Source organism: Lithobates pipiens, unplaced genomic scaffold, assembly GCF_037356315.1.
Source record: "Lithobates pipiens isolate NorthernLeopardFrog02 unplaced genomic scaffold, aLitPip1_a1.2 Scaffold_19, whole genome shotgun sequence".
In the NCBI taxonomy this organism is placed as follows: domain Eukaryota; kingdom Metazoa; phylum Chordata; class Amphibia; order Anura; family Ranidae; genus Lithobates; species Lithobates pipiens.
The window spans coordinates 95,544,895-95,561,729 of NW_027507764.1; the positions used below are offsets into that span (position 1 = coordinate 95,544,895).

Here is a 16,835-nt window from a genome sequence, read left to right on the forward strand (position 1 = left end):
TACATTACTTGTACAGAATAAGTATATTGGCAATGAAAGGGTTAAGGCAATGCATCAAAAACACATGCAACTGGCTATTGCTGAAACAGAACCAGGGATTTAATTTTCTCGTGTGGGGCCAAGCTGTTCAACAGATCTGCCACACACAGCTGATTATACTGGCATGTTCTAAGACCCAGAGAAGGTTAGAAGGGAAACAGCAGTGCCTTATTGTCGTTTGCATAAAGCTATGGTTCCATGCGACTTGGCACAAAACGCACACAGGACAATTGTGAGCATTGTGGTGGGAGGATCATGTGCTTCTAAGCAGCTGCTCTGTACTAATAGGGAGACGAATGCTAGCAGTTCTTCCATATTGTCAGCCATTGTGAAATCCAGCTGCCATCAGAAATCTGGAGCCAGGAAAGTAGGAGCACAAGCATCAGGCATTTATGGAGAAAGCGGCCTGTGGCTAGATTGTATTTATAGAATAATATCCTGCAAGCTGTATTTAGCTTTAGTTCAAGGGTTCTGTTATCAACCTAACTTCCATCTATAATGCCTAATCAACGGCATACATTTCTAACAATCGCACTTGATTACTGTGTATGGTCACAAGTTTTTGTTCACCACCTGCAGTATGGCCTGACCTGCACACACACAAATGCCCTTTCCCCCAGATCTACATTTTGCTGACCAACAACACAAGAACATCATTTAATTGTTGAATTACAAGATAGTTAAGGTGAAAAGAGATAAATTTCATAAACTGCACAACAGCTATAGGTATATAAAGTGAATCTGACATCCTGTCTAGTAGTAATGCTCAACCTTTAAAGCAACTCTGTTGTAAAATTAAAATAAAATCTGTAGACTTGAAATAAACATGTGTGCTGCTTACCTGCTAAACTTATTGTAATTCTGTTCAGCCACTGTTGTGATTTACCACCTGAACAACCAGGCAGGTGACACTTAATTCCTGGCTCAGTAACTGCTCACTGGACAAAGAATCAGTAGTGGGGATGACCCAGAAAGAAAAATATAAAGTGCAGTCACTCACCCTATACAGCCATATAGGCACAAAAGGGTTGGAGAATCACAAGAAATTGTTCAATACCTTACAAATCTTTTGGCAGTTAGAACAGCCCTGATGCAAGTCTTTTGCGGCATCTGCCCTTTAAGGGCCAAACAGATGGGCTGAATATTTTATTATAATAATATAATATATATTATATTATTATATATTATAATATTTTGCATTGCTTATTGTTGGGCTACAGCTCCAGAAGTTCAAAGAGCAATTACAATTGTCTACATTCAATCTATCTACAGGCCTGTGTTCTTGCTTCACTTGAAACATTTATTGTAAAGCCATTCTAAACAGGAATTTCAGTGTAGATTAAGCCTAGGTTCACACTGACAGTCGGATTGAAATTGTGCAAATTCAGCTGAACTTGCACAATTTCATACCTGCATGCCAGGCCAACTACGGGAGCGATTTCTGAGACATTTGTGCGGGTTCCTGCAAAGATGTCTACACAAATCGCGCCCCGAAGTCACCAAAAGTAGTACAGAAAATACTGTTGGTAATTGGTGCGGCTCTGCAAAGTCGGAGTCACAGCATTTCAGAGGGTACCATTGTCAGCAATAGCCGTCAAATTGGCATGCGATTTGACATGCCAAATCGCATCAATGTGAACCTAGGCTCAATGCTGGAAAGTTTACATACATCCTTGATCCTTTATTGCGAGGCTCTAACAACGGAAGGAAGGGTTTTTGTATATATGTGCTCACAAGATAACTAATGAAGCCCTCTGCATATGCTACTGAGGACAGCTCCCCGTTACCCCAAGTTGATTGTGCTCTTTAGTAGAGCCTTGATGAGAGACAGCCTAATGGACGACACTCAACAGATCATCCAGCTACCAAGGCGAGAACAGACAGGAGCCACACGTGTTTCTTTGAGCTTTCAAATACAGAATCCCCTCAATGTTCTGTGCTTGTGGAAAAGGTGAAAGAATTTTAATGTATGGGGAGTACAGAGAAGATTTAAGAAGCTGGGCATATAATGAAACTTTTCAAGCATTTGAGGGGATGTAACAAAGCATGGGAGACCAGCAGATTTCAAAGCATATAAGACTCGGAGAAGATGAGGTCATGACGTGAACTGCCAGCAAGGTACAAAGGAGGAAGAAGAGTGCTAGAACGGCACAGGTAGAGGAATGATTGAATCCGCTCCCTGCAGAGACTCCATCCTGAGATGTGAAAGAAGGCCATTACATTCCTCTGTTTGAAACTAGACTGAAAAGGTGGGGCAGTGCACATTCTGTCTATTACCACCTTCAGTCTTCTTACGGGAGATAAATCCCACTGAAAATAATACTAGACAAAATAGAAAATAAAGCGCAAAGACAAATCAAGGCTGCTCACTCTTCGAGTGTAAAGGCAAAACTTTTTTTGGTTCTGGATAAAAAAAAAAAAAAATCTAGCCAAAACACTTTTTTTCACTCTCGAACAGTATAGGGAACGATTAAAACTGCTGGGTTTGTACTGCATTCTGGGATACTGTATGAGAGCTTTCCTCTTTATTGTGACAGCAGTTATTCAAGACAAGGATAGGGGAAAAAAAACACACAGCAATACGTACATAATGTTTCATTCTTATTTTAGAAATGTAGACAGAAACCCCCATCAGCTATTCATTGCAGTCTGTGATGCTAGATTCCACCTCCAGATGTCATAAGTACAGTTACGCACATTCCACATCAAAAAAATACCTAGTATATTAAAAAATACATAAAAATTATAGCAGAAAAAGAAAAGCCCACCTGAACACTTTTGGGTGGGTTAGATACCTTCTTCTCTCCCACCACACATATTGGTATGTTCCCTTGACTTCAATGTCCTGTAGTGACAATATGATGCAGTAGGAAGATCTAGTCAACAGTAACAGGGATACACACACTTGGAAGTGTGCAATACTTAAAGTTGCCAGGATGCAGCAGTATTTCAAGACAGAAAGTTAAAGGGGTTGTAAAGGTAAATTTTTTATTTTCTACATAGGTTCCTTTAAGCTAGTGCATTGTTGGTTCACTTATCTTTTCCTTCCATTTCCCTTGTAAATGTTTTTTTTCTTTGTTTTCTTTGTCTGAATTTCTCACTTCCTGTTCCTCCTCAGTAAGCTGTTCAGTAAGCTGTTCTGGCTGACTAACCACCAGCTCAGAGGAGAAACAGGAAGTGAGATATTCAGACAAAGCAAAAAAACATTTAGAAGGGAAATCAAAGGAAAAGGTAAGTGAACCAACAATGCACTAGCTTAAAGGAAACTATGTAGAAAATAAAAAAATTACCTTTACAACCCCTTTAAAGTTGGAAACTCAAATGATCCAGATCGCTTTAACAGCCTTGTCTATATTCCATTAACAGTGCAGGAAAGCTGCAATGACAGATGCACGTATACTGACCATGCTTTCAAATACAGCAGCCATGAAGGGCAATCAGGACCAGGCAGGATCAACCAGGTACTCCAGTCCTCAAGGCGCCCCCAGGATTTCCCTCAGATGAAATGGCTGTGGTAATCACTAAGAAAATGAAACTGATCAAATCACCTGTGCAAAATAATGGAAAGCCTGAAAATATGACTTGTCGGGGCACCTTGAAGACTGGAGTTGAGAAACACTACTGTAGAGCCGGGTCTCCACACTATGGCCCTTCAGTTGTTCAGGAACTGCAATTCCCATCATGCCTAGTCATGTCTGTGAATGTCAGAGTTTTGCAATGCTTCATGGGATGTGAAGTTCTGCAAAAGCTGGAGGGCCATAGTTTGGCAATCCCTGCTGTAGAAGATAGAAACAGGCAATTGAAAAAGCAAAAGCAGCTTGTACCTTAAAGAGACAGGAGCATTTTTTTTTGGAGGGGTGGGGGAGGGGGTAACAATCACTTTAAGCATAGATTTGCTTCTTATACAGGGCTGGTCATCTTTTAGAAGTGATCTGCTGGTGACGGTCATTAAGTCCAAAATCTTGCTCAGTACTAACAAAATGGAGGGCCAGCGCGCCCTTTCAAAACAGGCATCCCTATCCCATTCACTGTGACAAAGAGAGAAATATACCAAAACAGATACAAAAAAGGCAGACAAACCAAACGGATATCAACGCACTTCCAAAGCACAGAAGCAGATGGTTAAAACTGGCAAAAAAGAGAGAGAGAAAAAAAAGCTCTCATTCATTCAGAACCGACAGATGCGAGAAGTTTAAAATATTGCTGCTTTAGGATACACAAAGACTGTCAGCCCAGATTGTGAGTTTGGGCCAGTCTATCAGTTATTAATGATCTTGAAGAACAGAAGTCCTAGAACACAGTTGTGAAGTGAAAAAAAAAAGAGTGCGACAGACACGGTGCTATGTGGGCTGCCAGTCTCCTTAGAGATGGAATAGAAATTTGAAACACGTTCTGCTCTGGGAAGGGCAGAAGATCCAACAAAAACTTTTATTTTCTTACTAAAGAGTCAACAAACGGGCAAATCAGGCAAAAGCATTAATCCATCGCTCATTTTGTTTCAACATATAGCTCCATTTGAGAATAAGACCTCCTACATAAGACAATTTTATTAAGAGGGCATATTGTTTTATATTTCCCTACTAGTCTTTAATATTGTTTGGGATCTTTGCAATCTGCAATCAGCGCAATTATCTTAAAAGCAGGGGTATAGAAGAGCAGGGTTATAGGACTGTCATCAAATGGAAATACGACTGCTTGGTATTAGTGCACAATTAAAGTACTTATCAGCTCTGTTATACAAAATAAATGACATGGATTTATAAAGGGAGAAAGAAAAAATGTATATTGGTATGGTACTCTGGATACAGCTTAATGTTTATTGAAGTTTAACCCATATAAATGTATTAAGTCAATAATTTACCCACCAAAAAAAGGGAAAACAAATCTAATGAAGCATAAGTGGTATCATTTTCAATTGCAGGTTATCAATTTTCATCTCAAAACAGCACCAGACAGGGTTATCACCTGTCCCCCCCTATTTGTTCTCTCTCTGGAGCCCTTTCTACAACATATCAGAGGTAACTCATCCATCCGAGGCACTGAAGCTGGCAAATACCAACACAAAGTGGCAGCGTACGTTGACAAACTTATTTTATATTACTGAGCCTCTTACCTCCTTACCTTCCTTGTTATAGGAGTTGAAACGCTACAGTAGCTTGTCTAAGTTCAAGATCAACTTACAAAAATCTGAGGCCTTAAATGTCTCCTTATCAGACGTTACCAGAGTGCAATTATGCCCTGCTTTCCCGTTCAAATTTGCTGCCAGCTCGATTCAATTTCTGGGAACGAAAATCCCTGCGAATCTAAAGGACAATTTTTGCCCTCAACTACCAGCCTTTCCTGTCAACTCTAACCTCATACCTTAAAAAGTGGGACTCTCTGACCCCTTCTTGGTTTGGCTGCTGTAACGTACTTAAGATGACCGTGATGCCCAGACTCCTGTACTTATTGCCGGCACTGACGGTAAAAAAATGTTCACAGGTTCTGTATTTATCAAATTAATCTAGCGAGGTAGACATCCAAGCCTTAGTAGAGCATAACTGTTACGACCTAAGCTGAAGAGCAGTGTGGTTTTCCAAGATCTGGCCCTGTGTTATACTAGGGTGCATATGACCAGGCTTGTGGGCTGGTGCTGACACAGTGACCTGAAACTCGATGTCACTGGAACAGGAGACCGCCCAGGCTCAGCTTCCTGGCTTACCTTGGCAGGGAAAAGCCATATTTCCCATTTAACTACTCATCCCTTGATTGGCTCCACTTTAGTATAACTGGACATGAGTTCCTTAACTTCTTATAAATCTCTGCTAGATCTCCATGCCACTGAAGACCCCAACCCCCTTTTTTTAGCAAAATGGGACAGAGACTTGCAAGTTCCCTTTACTGAACCCCAAAAAGAATGCATACTTTTTTTTGCTCAGAAATTCTCACTATGCAGTAAATATCAGGAGACCACTTACTAAATTATGACACGTTGGTATAGAACCCCATCAGTTCTGGCAAAGATATTGCCTCATCAGATGGATCGGCATAGTGGCCTCCCTTCGGGTACCCTCCTACATATTTTTTGTGAGTGTCCCATGCTTGCCACTTTCTGGCAACCAGTGCTTAAGCTCATAAATTGACAGACATTTCTTTACAAGATATCCCAGCTGCGGTCCTACTTAACCTTACCCTATTGTCAAGGAAACGTTACCACAAATCCCTTCTCAAACATCTCCTTAATGCTGTACAGGCTTGCATTTCACCTCTGTGGATGTAAAAGTCTGCCCCAACAGTGGCCCAGTGGCTCGATGGAGTGAAGGACAGAGCAAATGGAAGATCTGACCTCCGCTTTACAAGAGAAGTCAGAGGAACACAAGTCCAGATGGTTTTACTGGGACCTCTTCAGCTTCTCTGACAAATTCCTTGAATATATATGATTAAGATTCATGGTTGGTGATTTCCATTGCTTGACTGACACAGTTGATCCTTGCCCCTTGGAGGTGACCTCTCCACCCCCCTACCATCCTTCATAGCTTTCCTCTAACATATCCCCGTCCGTCCCCTTTTGTTTATTTTAAAAACGTTCTTTCTCCCTTTCACTCTTTCTTCATCTGCTTCATTTCCATCTCTTAAAATAAATAAAAATATATGGTGTGTACAGGCATGTGTGATCGACCCCATTTTAGACTTCACTCTGTGACATGATAGATTTTCCTGGCAATTTGGAGTTATGCTTCCTCAAACAAGCTTGCCATCAGCACAGCCTGCTTAAAGGGTTCTATATATGTAGGTACAAATGTTTTGTATGTCTTAATCTCATTTAATTGCGCGTTTCAATCTTTCGCAATACAGTACACAGTTTTGGTTGTACTTTATTAGCTTGACTGTACCGAGATGGTGTCTCTTCATTTTACCTGTGACACATCTTTAAATAAATAATCCCATACTTCTCTTTTTATTTATTACAGGTACTTGTATAAGGCTGTCAACTTATGCAGTTCTTTACACATATATTGCACATTCACATCAGTCCCTGCTCCCAAGGAGCTTACACTCTAAAGTATTTTAATATGCCTTTTTGGCTGGCAGGGAAAACTGTGTTCGCAGACATTTTTGGAAGTATTCTTGAGGCCATGCAGTGATGTCCATCACAGAATCATGCCCGTTTTTAATGCAGTGCTGTCTGAGCATGGACATCCAATATTGCGTTTCAGCCCTGTCCCTTGCGTACAGAGATTTCTCCAGATTCTCTGAATCTTTTGATATTTATTGTAGATAATGATATATTTAATGTCTTTGCAATTTTACATTGAGGAACATTATTCTGAAATTGCTCAACAAATTTTTAGACACAGCTTTTCACAGATTGGTGAACCTGACAATCTTTACTTCTGAAACGCTCTGACTCTCCAAGATGCTCATTTAATACCCAATCATGTTACTAACCTGTTGCCAATTAACTTAATTGCAAAATGTTCTTCCAGCTCTTTCTCATTAGTATCACTTACTTTCTCAGGTTTTCTTTTTTTTTGCTTTGTCCCGAGACGTGTTGCTGCTATCAATTTCAAAATTATATTAATTTTTCTTAAAATGGTACATTTTCTCAGTTTAAACATTTGATATGTTTTCTCTTTTCTACTGGGAATGAAATGTGGGTTTGTAAGATTTGGAAATTCTTGCATTATATTTTTATGTTGATTTTATCAGCATCTCAACAATTTTGGAAGCGGGGCTTTATAACCAACCAAAATGGAGAGGATAAGAGAAATGCGGGATTAGCATTTACAAAGCACTAGAATTCTGATGTTACAGAATCATATATAGTAAATAACCAGCAGAGCAGTTAGCTTCACTAAAGAGCTCAGAGGCAAATTTCTTTAGATGGAAGAAGGCTGTAGGATATCAGCTCACAGCAACCGAATTGGATAACTGGGAATTCATAAATGCACAGGTGTTTTGTGATGTTTTTTGATTCCCAAAACATGACACTGAATTTACCAAAGAAATAGATGGATGAAGCTTGCAAAGTAAATACAAAACAAACAAGAATATCATTACTAACATTACACCTATTTTCTGATATCAATTTTTATGTTGCAGCAACCAGAAAATGTTTTATGCAAATTGTACAGTTTCCGAGTATAACCTAAAATCAGCTCAAATGAATGAGATTACAGCATGTGCTGAAAATTGGATCATATTTTATTACACAAACTAAATTTTCGTGGGAAAAAAAGCCTTCATTTAGAAATCTACAACCTAAGCTTTCATTTTTCTGTGCTGTCAAAAATCTGCTCAACAACGCAGACTAAACAAACAACATTTAGTCCAAATCGCTACACTAAATCTAAACACTGTACACTAGGAGCAGCTTTTCTTAACCGGGGTTTCTGCAGAGTTTGCATTGATATGAGTAATCACTAACATCATTGATCTTTTTAGATGGGATCTGGCAGATCTGAGCAGCATGTCTGTGCATGTGCTGGACCCCTTGTGCAGGCACAGACATGCTGCAATACCTGCCAGTAAACTAGCAGAGACCCCAGCGCTGTATGCATGAGATTCTCCCAAGATGAGTGATGTAGAAATCCCAGGAGACTTTTTTTTTGCAGTCCCCCGTGGATGTGCAGAAACTCTGCAACAGATCTCAGAGTTACTCATGACATTCTTGTGCATGTGAGGGGTCTGGTTACATCATTCTTGAAGATGAGGGAAAAATTGATATGAACTTTTGGGGGTAAAAAAAGTACTTACATAGGGGTTGTTCAATGTAGGACTCTGTTAAACTATTTAGGGGCTGTGGAGTAAATTTGTTTGTGAGCTTTCGCTTCTAAGGGATTGCTGTACCTTCAATACACATGTAAACTCACACTGTAGATGACATCAATTTTTACTTTAATTTGACTTCTGATCATCAAGTTGATGAACATAAAAAAAAGCAAGCCGAAGACAAAGTGCTATTTGCCTGTATTGCCCAAGGTCCCCCTGCAGCTGATCTATTCACCATAACTGCATGTGGAGGTGGGCATCTTGATAGGGGTTGCTTCCTTATGTCTGTGACTGATGTGAAAAAGAAGAAAAAATCATCAGAAGTAGGTTAAAACACACAAATCCACAAAAAGCAAAATTGTGGGCATTCTTGCACTGCAAGTCTTTAGGTACAGCTTTCTCCCCAACAGTGAACAGCATGGCTGTGACATCAAGTTTCGCTCCAAATCTCATGAGGCTCGGAGCAAGAGGAGGAGCAGGACATTGCACTCTTTATGGGAAAACATTACAATTTCAATCTACAACTGCTCTGAAATATACTGATTTGTGTTTGCATTGGAACTATTGTACGAGTAGCTGTGACTATTACCCATAACAACAAGTAGTCCACTTGCCACATGGAACCATCTGTATATGTCAGCAGCCCAAATACCTGCCAGGAATCAGCAGTGCCTTAGCTAACCTCACACTACAGATATACAAACTATGAGGCTCAAGACTAGGGAGGAAATGTACTGCTGTTTTTCATGGAAGGAAAAAATAGATTTTTTTAGGGTACTGCTGTGGCACAATTAACATTTCTAAAAGCTCTGCATGATATAACAAATGCACTTAAGCATCACCTTGTTACCTCCCACCAGCAAACCACCTGACACAGTGCCATCCGGCTACCGATTCTTCTCTATACCAGCCACATCAAGCCTGGGACACCAGAAACCACTGGCAGCGCCGAGATTGACAGGACCGTGCTGCACCAAGACTCCCTGGACTCCTGTGATACCCTCTGGTTACCTCTTAATGTGCCCACAAACAACTGCTATCTAGTGAGTGCAACCATTTGTGAACAAAATGTGCTTTTAAAATTACTACACTCAGATTGGCTCTGTTCTTTTGTATTTTATGTTCCTTAACAGAGTAACTTCTGCACCTCAGCTAGGGTTGCACCAATACAGAGTATTGGTACTCGTGCAAATTCACCGATACCTGAAACCAGTACTTTCAGGCTCGGTTCTTTGAGCTGCCAGTGGGTCTCCCCTGTGTTAAGAAGTCTGGTAATTGGAGCGGTCAAAAAAAAAACAGCCAGCAATGTTTAACATTGCTCAGCCCTGAAACACTAAAATAAAAAGAAACGTTGTTTCTTTTTGTATATTTTGGTTTCTTCATGTGCAGATCAAAAGGGACAAACAAATGTTCCTCTGTTTAACTCCATTAATAATCCTTAATTTACTATAATAAGCCTTAACTCCCTATTCTCCATTTAATTATTTTCCTGCCTTTTTTTCCCCTTTGTTCACGTCTATTTTATAAACGTTTTTTTGTTTGCTTTGTTAGTGAATATATTTACATATATTTACATATTTCACTTTGAAAAAGCACTGAATAAAAATAAAAAATAAAAAACAAAAAAAAAAATTACATTTGTAAATAACTTTTCAATGCTTTGTACCGTTGCTGACAGCTGAAGTTAAAACAAAACAGTAGGTAGGTATCAGTAATTGGTATCAGTACAAAAAAAAAAAGTTTCGGTACTTGTTAAAAAAGAATGGCATCGGTGCATCCCTATCCTCAGCCAGCTGCCTTTCTAATGTGGATCTCCAGATTTTCCACTAATCCTGAGGTATTACCCAGGAGTAATGGACTTTTAACTTTAACTTTGGGTTACAAACATTTATTAACCACTTTGTAATTTTTTTAAATGTTTTAAAAAAAATTGGAACTGCCTTCATCATAATTTCCTTTACAATGGTTTATGGTTAGACGGCTGACTTGCTTTTACCATGTGCCTGAGAGTGCCCTGGCGTGACAAATATTGTTGTTCACACCAGCGTGGCCTTGAAATCGCTCTACTTCAACGCGTTTAAAAATCACAGATCAGTCCGATTTGCACCTCCGATTCCATTGCAGCTTGTGCCTTAATTTCACAGAAGCCTATGTAAGTTGGAATGAAATTGGGAAAAAAAAAAAAAGTAGTACGGGAACCTTTTGTAAAATGGCTGAGAGTCGTGGCGACTTGAACAGTTCCATTGCCAGCAATGGGGTGTGACTTGTCATGCGATTTGGAACTGGCAAATCGAATGACAAATCAGACCAGTGTGAACAATAGCTTACTGAAGCATTTGCCGACTTCCAAATGGAGATCTTGTAAAGTGTAAGCATAAGCAAATTTTTTTACATTTTCCTGTTCATTAAGCCTGTTTCTGAGTACTTGATTAAATCCAAATTATTTGCTTGAGAGGACAATATATTGGAATTTTAAAGCCCAATAATAAACTAAGAACACATCAGTAAGGATAAAGAGCACACAAAGAGCACAAACTGATGGACACCCTGCTTATGTTCTTGAAAAGACAAAACAAGCATCCATCTCACTATGACCTTAATACTGGAAATCAAGTTACATTGAGACTAGTAACTTGATTTAATGGCTCTAATGCTTTTAATTTTCCTATCTACCCTGTAAAGTAGATCTAGAGGGCCTGCGCTGAGATGCAACCAAGACAGCCTTCGTAAAATCTGAACTACTTTCTTTTTCCCGTTTAATAATTCCTAGAGATTGACTTACATAGGTCTGCATTGTTTTAATTTGGTTCACTGCTGTGCGTGATTTTCTGCAATTTGATTTGGGAAAATCAAATTTTTGTATCAGTCTGGGTAGAAATGAAATAAAGAGGGTAAACTGGTATAGAAAATAATTTCATTGTGTTTAGGTGAATTACGTCCACATCCTAGGCAGAAGGAGGAACAGAACATTGCACTGTTTATGAAAAAAAAACATTACAATTTCAATCGACAACTGCACTGAAATATACTTATTGTAATACGTTTGTGTTGGGACTAATGTATGCGTAGAAGTGACTATCACCCATAACAAAAAGTCCACTTTTATATGGATCCGCCTGTATACGTGAGCAGACCAAATACCTGCTAAGAGTTTGCTGAGGCTGAAAGGGTGTATATCTGTAACGTCCCATATACAGTTTTGCTCATAAGTTTACATACCCTGGCAGAATTTATGATTTCTTGGCTAATTTTTTTAGAGAATATGAATGACAACAAAAACATTTTCACTCATGGTTAGTGTTTGGCTGAAGCCATTTATTATCAATCAATTGTGTTTACTCTTCAAATCATAATGACAGCTGAAACTAAACCAAATGACCCTGATCAAAAGTTTACATAACCCAGTTCTTAATACCGTGTCCTGCCCCCTTTAACGTCAATGGCAGTTTGTCGTTTGTGGTATTTGTGGATGAGGCTCTTTATCTTCTGAGATGGTAAAGCTGCCTATTCCTCTTGACAAAAAGTCTCCAGTTCCTGTAAATTCTTGGGCTATCTTGCATGAACTGCAAGTTTGAGATCTCCCCAGAGTGGCTCAATGATACGGAGGTCAAGAGACCGAGATGGCCACTCCAGGACCTTCACTTTATTCTGCTACAGCCAGACGGGTCGACTTGGCCTTGTGTTTTAGATCATTATCATAATGGAATGTCCAAGTACATTCCAGGTGCAGAATCCTGGCTGATAAATGCATTCAAATGTTCCTCCAGTATTTTTTGATAACATACTGCATTCATCTTGCCATCAATTTTTTCCAAATTTCCTGTGCCTTTGTAGCTCACACATCCACAAAACATCAGCGATCCACCTCCATGTTTTACAGTAGGAATGGTGTACCTTTCATCATAGGCCAATAAGCTAAATTTTGGTCTCATGACTCCAAATTACTTTGTGCCAGAAGGTTGGAGGCTTGCCTCTGTGCTGTTTGGCATATCGTAAGCAGGATATTTTGTGGCATTTGTGTAGTATTGGCTTTCTTGTGGCGACTCCACATTGCAACCCATCTTTCTTCAAGTGCCTCCTTATTGTGCATCTTGAAACAGCCACACCACATGTTTTCAGCGAGTTCTGTATTGTACCTGAAGTTATTTGTGGGTTTTTCTTTGCATCCTGAAAAAATTTCCTGCCAGCTGTCTCTGAATTATTAGTTGTTCTACCTGACTGTGGTTTGGTTTCAACAGAACCCCTCATTTTCCACTTTTTGATTAAACTTTGAACACTGCTGATTGGCATTCTTAATTCCTTGGATATCTTTTTTATATCCCTTTCATGTTTTATACAGTTCAACTAACCCTTTTCCCGCAGATCCTTTGGCAATTCTTTTGCTTTCCCCATGACCCAGAATCCAGAATCGTCAGTGCAATACTGGATGAAAGATGCAAGGGTCTCTCCTGAGTCCAGAAACTCATTGACCTTTAATACACACACACTAATTACAAGCAAACAGATCACAGATGAAGATGGTTAACTTTAATAGCCATGCAACCCCCTTTGTGTCAACTTGTGTGCATGTCATCAGGTCAAAATCACCAGGGTATGTAAACTTTTGATCAGGTTCATTTGGGTCGTTTCTATTTTCATTATGATTTAAAAAGAGTAAACAGTTGATTGATAATAAATGGCTTCAGCCAAACCCGAAACCATGAGTGAAAAGAGTTTTTGTTGTGTTCTCATTCATATTCTCTGGAAAATGGCCAAGAAATCAAAATTCTTCCAGGGTATGTAAACTTATGAGCACAACTGTATCTGACTTTGAAACCCCCACACAAAAACAGATATCAGTCAGCATGGGACAAAAGAAAAAAAAAAAAACACTAGTAAACAACTTAACAACATTATAATTGGTGACTGCGGGCAACACCTCCACAATTCTTTGCTCTTGTTATACACCTTAGCCCTGGGGGACATCATTTGTCAAAGTGTTAGACACAAGAACTGTTACCAGAGCAACTAACTGCGATCAAGACTACACTAGAAAAGGACAACTGGAGACATTTTTATTCTTACTGATGGCTGTGAAGATATTCAGGTATTGGTTCAAACATTGTGCCTAATCCACGGAGTATTAAAATAAAAACTGTCCATGTTGTCCCAAAGCAACCAGGTTCAAACTAGCTCCGGAATGCAGCTGTTGAAGAAGAAATGCTTGATTTGTATTGGTTGCCGATGCAATACTATAGTTCATGCCTGCTTTAATCACTTGCTTACTGGGAACTTAAATCCCCTTCCTGTCCAGGCCAATTTTCAGCTTTCAGCGCTGACAATTACACGGTCATGCAACATTGTACCCAGATGAGGGGTGATTTTTATTTATTTTTTGCCCCACAAATAGAGCTTTCTTTTGGTGGTATTTAAATCACTGCTGTTTTATTTATTTTTTGCTAAACAAACAAAAATATGTTGGGGGAAAAAAAAAGTTTTATAGTTTGTTATAAAAATTTGAAAACAGGTAATTTTTCTCCTTCACTGATGTGCACTAATAAGGCAGCACTGATGGGCACAGAGAGGTGGCAATAATTGGCACTGATAGGCGCCCTTGCCTGGCAGCACTGATGAACACTAGCAGGTGGCACTGGTGGGTACTGCATAACAGCAGTGCCTCTCCGAGGGAGAGACTGATGTCTCTCTGACAGAAGCAGGTGATCGGTTCCCCCTCCCTTGTCCTCCAAGTACTTTTGGTCCTTCATTGGGTGAGTCGTCACTCCAGTCACTGATCTGACCAATTGGATTTTTGGTCACTAGGTCCATGATACACCCCTTCCCTATTTCCCTTTAATTAATATCCTTAAGTGGTTAAGCTGCTTTTTCCTACCGTGACTAAAGTATTCAGAGGAAAAATTCAAATGTCCTGTGTGTATGAGGCCTGGGTGTGGACAGCCTTATTCCTTTCATCTGTTAAGGGGAGTTTTAGCTCTATCGCAAATTAAAATTTACAAGTAGCCAAAGTCTACAATAAATGAGCAGCTTCCCCCCCACTAAAAATAAAAACAAAAACAATAAAAACAGGCCCTTTACCATTCTTGTTTTCTCAAATAGCGCTGATAATCAAGAGAATGAAAAGGCCCCATTTACTGCTGTACATACTGATAAAATAAAGCTGTTTTATCCAATATAGCAACACTGCTATAGTCATTTAACCAGCAACACCAGCCCATTTCAGAGATTTCAAATCTGATCCAAGGGAAGAAAGAAAAAAAAAAAAAAAAAAAAGTCAAAACCAGGGTTTGGACAGATGGGCATTTGCCTGCAATTCACACGTCCACTGCACACGTCAAATGCAGGTCAGCAAATGTCCACTTTCCATAATGTAGTGTGGATGACATGTCTTTTGTGCAGGACTTCTTGGAACACAGCAGGTTCTACTGAAACGCATTAACATTGCATGCAAAATTGAAATAAATGCAGCCTTTTGCCACCAAAAACACGTTTACAAGCAGCAAAACATCAGCACAAGTCCTAAAGCTGCTAAAACATTGAGGCCGATACCTATATTATCCTCCTCATAATCGCCTGTTAGCATAAGCATTAGATGATGATGCTACAACATAAGCTGCTTATCTTTGCTTATAACCTAGACACATGAATAGCACAGGAAGCCATTTTAAAGTGGGACTTCACTCTCCCAATCAACATTGATTATTTCTAATCCTCAAGCTGTTAACACTTAATAGATAGGAAAGCATATTGTATATACTTGTTTTCAATTTCTTTTTTTTACATTTCTTCCTGGTTTGTTGCCATCCCAGGAGTCCGCTGGATTGGAAGAGAAAGAGGTTTTTCTCAGCTAAGCACACTCTCCTGCAATCATGCATGCATGCATGCCTGAGCTAAGGGTGACTGATTCCAGAAAGAAAATGCTACATAAAATCATTTGTCCTTACTCAAGATGGCCATGGCCAGAAATGCTAGAGGGCTGTTTTTTAAAGAGATTTATCAAAAAAAAAAAAAAAACAGAGACATGGATGGATGGGGGAGTTTGCTTAGAATATTAAAAATGAAATAAACAGTGTTTTTGGTTTGTGGTGGTCATATGAAAAGAAGAGCTGCCTTAATAAACCTTCCTAGCATAAAACAAAAGCATTTTGAGGTCATTGGACCTATAACTTAGGGAATGACCCTATAGAGGTTTAACAAGCAGACCAACACCACCAGGATGGCGCATAAATACATGCTATTGCCAGAGGGTTTGCCGTGAATCCCAGCACAGTCTCAAGTGCAGGGAAGAGATTCCAGGATACAGGCAGTTACACTAGGAGAGCTGGACAGGGCCACAGAAGGTCCTTAACCCATCAGGACAGGTATCTGCTCCTTTGTGCAACGAGGAAAAGGATGAGCATTACCAGAGCCCTACAAAATTACCTCCAGCAGGCCACTGGTGTGAATGTCTTTGACCAAAACAAACTTCATGGAGGGAGGCCTGAGGGCCCGATGTCCTTTAGTGGGCCCTCTGCTCACTGCCCAGCACTGTGGAGCTCAACTGGCATTTGCCACTGAACACCAGAATTGGCAGGTCTGCCACTGGTACCTTGTGCTTTTCACAGATGAGAGCAGGTTCACCTTGAGCACATGTGGCAGACATGAAAGGGTCTGGCGAAGATGTGGAAAATGTTATGCTGCCTGTAACATCATTCAGCATGACCGGTTTGGTGGTGGATCAGTGAATGGTCTGGGGAAGCATATCCATGGAGGGACGCACAGACCTCTACAGGCTAGACAATGGCGAACTGACTGTCATTAGGTATTGGGATGAAACCCTTGGATGCATTGTCAGACCCTACGCTGGTGCAGTGGGTCCTGGGTTCCTCCTGGCGCACGACAATACCCGACCTCATGTGGCAAGAGTAAGCAGCCAGATCTGGAGGATGAAGAAATTGATACCACTGAATAGGCCCCATGCGCTCCTGACCTAAACCCAATAGAACACCTCTGGGACATTATGTTATGGTCCATCAGATGCTACCAGGTTGCACCTTAGTCTGTTCAGGAGC

General features: G+C 40.0%; 1 protein-coding gene across 11 annotated transcripts in view; it reads right to left on the reverse strand.

Moving 5' to 3' along the window:
• The window catches only part of PARD3 (par-3 family cell polarity regulator), an 835,070-nt gene that overhangs the window by 502,060 nt on the left and 316,175 nt on the right, over positions 1-16,835 (reverse strand). The window lies entirely within an intron of this gene.